Below are 2,687 nucleotides of genomic sequence, written 5' to 3' on the forward strand. Positions count from 1 at the left end.
GAACGTTGGACGCAAATTAAGTCAGGCAGTCAATTACTTGCATCCGTGTCAAAACTCTGGCCACACGCCCCGTGTGGCCGTGTTTTAATTTGCTGTGTTATTGCTGGTTTGCTGCGGTGCAAACTCCATTCAGACATGCAAGTAGATGGTCAATTTGGACTATGGAGATGGAATTGTATGGCTTCGGTCTGGCATTTTGAAACGTACGACCCACGGACTGAAACGTATATATTTCTTAATTGATCGAGATGCGTGGGCATGCATTTCTCATTCGCTACCAGAGTACAGTAACAAATAAAAACAATAGCTCTTGTTCATTCAATATAAGCCCTTTTACAGTCTATAATCACTTTTTTTTTGTATCAGCATGCTACAAATATACCCTCGGCCGGCATAGATCACAAAACGAAATAAGAATCAGAATTGAACAAAAAGAAAAAAAGAAAAATTAAAAAGAATATCAATGCCCTAAATATAGGGATCTGTGCAGCTCCAGGAACTTTCTGTAACAGTAGGTCAATCCGCTTAATCCATTATGGTGCTTGTAGTCTTCTTGATGAGGTCCCATGCACTCCTCACATATCTCTCTTCCTGAAGCGACGACCCAACGGCGAACCGGAGAACGAACTTGTCACCAACCACCGTGTGCGCAAGATAAACCTGGCCAGTCTTGTTCAGTTTCTCCATTAGTTGACGGTTTGCCTCATCGGCATCCTCTTCTGTCATGGATCCACTTGGCTTGATCCTAAAGCATACAAGAGCAAAGTTCCTCGGTACGACCACCTCGAACCTGTTGTCGGCATGGACGAGATCTTCAAACATCTTAGCCATGGTGACGTCACTACGGATGTGCTCTTGGAGCTTTGTGGTACCATAGGTGCGCATAACCATCCAAAGTTTGAGCCCACGGAAGCGTCGACCAACGCCAACCTGCATGTCCTTAAGATCTGTGATCTCGCCAGACTCGGTAGCGTCGTTCTTGAGGTACTCCGGGTTTGTCTCCAACGAGTCACTCAGTCGGTGAGCATCGCGGACGTAGAGACAAGTGCAATCAAGACATGTGAGAAGCCATTTGTGTGGGCTCATGCTAATGGAGTCCACGTGCTCGACGCCATCGAGATGGTGGCGAAACTCTGGGCAGATACACGCGCTGCCAGCGTAAGCAGCATCAACATGGACCCACGCATTGAACATGGCGGCAATGTCAGCGATGGCCCCCACTGGGTCGACGGCGTTGGAAGAAGTGGTGCCTATCGTGGCACAAACATATGTTGGCACGAGACCGGCGTCGACATCAGCTTGCAGTACCTCGAGAAGCTTGGTTGGGTCGAGCCCAGTTTCAGACCCGGTAGGGATGGAGCGGATGTTGGCGGGGTCGAAGCCTGCGAGGCGGCACGCCTTGAAGAATGTGGAGTGGGTCTGGTCGGCGGCATAGACAAGCAAGCGTGTCATGTGGGACATGCCGACGGAGCCACTCCGACGCAAAGCTGCATCACGGGCGGCGACTAGTGTGACGAGCATTGCCTCGCTGGTCGTGCCGAGGATGACGCCACCGCCGGTGCCACGACCAGTGCTAGTGCGGTTCATGAAGGTGGTGGGTAGATGCAGGAGCTGCGCAAGCCAGTCCAGAGCGAGGACCTCCATCTCAGTGGCCGCGGGCGAGGCCTGCCACGTGAATCCGACCGTGTTCATGGCAGAGGCGATGAGGTCGCCGGCGATGGCAGCGGCGCTGTTGGTGGAGGGAAAGAAGGCGAAGAAATTGGGGCTAGCCCAGTGTGTCATGCCGGGGAAAACGGAGGTCCTGAGCTCCTTCATGGTGACATCGAATGATGCGGAGTGGGTCGGCGGGGACGCGCTCAGCTTGTCTTGCAGGTATCCCGGCTTCACGTTGGGCAGAACCGGCATAGACTCGACGTTGGTGTAGTAGTTAGAGATGAAGTCGACGGCCTTGTGGAGGTATGCACGGACATCTTCGGGGTTGAGCGGCTCGAACACCGCCTTGTCGTCGGGGAAGGCGGAGACACTACCAGAAAAACTGGGGTTGCCGACGGCCAAATATATGCCGACGACCCCCGTCGGCATCGCCGGACATATGCCGACGGCCAAGGATAGGCCGTAGGCGTAGGAAAGCCGTCGGCATAAATCAATCTATGCCGACGGGGCCGTCGGCATAGACGAGGCCGTCGGGACCGCCCGAGATACGCCTACGGGGCCCGTCGGCATAGGCCAGGCCGTCGGCATAGCACGGGCCCACCTGCCCGGTCAGCGCTGACCATTTGACGGTGTTTAACCTACGCCGACGAGTGGTGACGGCGGCCGTCGGCATATCTTTGGCAGAGGTATGCCTACGGCATAGCCGTCGGCATAGGCCCCTCTGCCACGTCAACGATCCGTGTGCCACGCCACGTCATCGATCCATGTGTGCGCAGGTATGCCGACGGCCTTGCCGTCGACATATATTTACTTTACTTAATTTTTATATTTATCTATGGCAGAGGTATGCCTACGGCACAGCCGTCGGCATAGGCCCCTTCGCCACGTCATCGATCGTTGTGCCACGCCACGTCACCGATCCATGGGACAACCTCCCTATGTGCACATATATGCCGACGGCCTTGCCGTCGGCATACGTGGGCATTACTTAATTTTTTATTTTTACTTTGTTTTGTTATTTTTACTTTATTTTA

At 53.6% G+C, this 2,687-nt stretch overlaps 1 pseudogene; it reads right to left on the reverse strand.

The window, feature by feature from the left end:
• Positions 1-379: 379 nt before the first annotated feature.
• Positions 380-2,082, reverse strand: LOC147957448 (tryptophan decarboxylase 1 pseudogene; annotated as a pseudogene).
• Between the last annotated feature and the right edge of the window lie 605 nt (positions 2,083-2,687).

The sequence above is a fragment of the Triticum urartu genome, chromosome 7A, assembly GCF_056163025.1.
Source record: "Triticum urartu cultivar PI428250 chromosome 7A, HENAU_Tu73, whole genome shotgun sequence".
In the NCBI taxonomy this organism is placed as follows: Eukaryota; Viridiplantae; Streptophyta; class Magnoliopsida; order Poales; family Poaceae; genus Triticum; species Triticum urartu.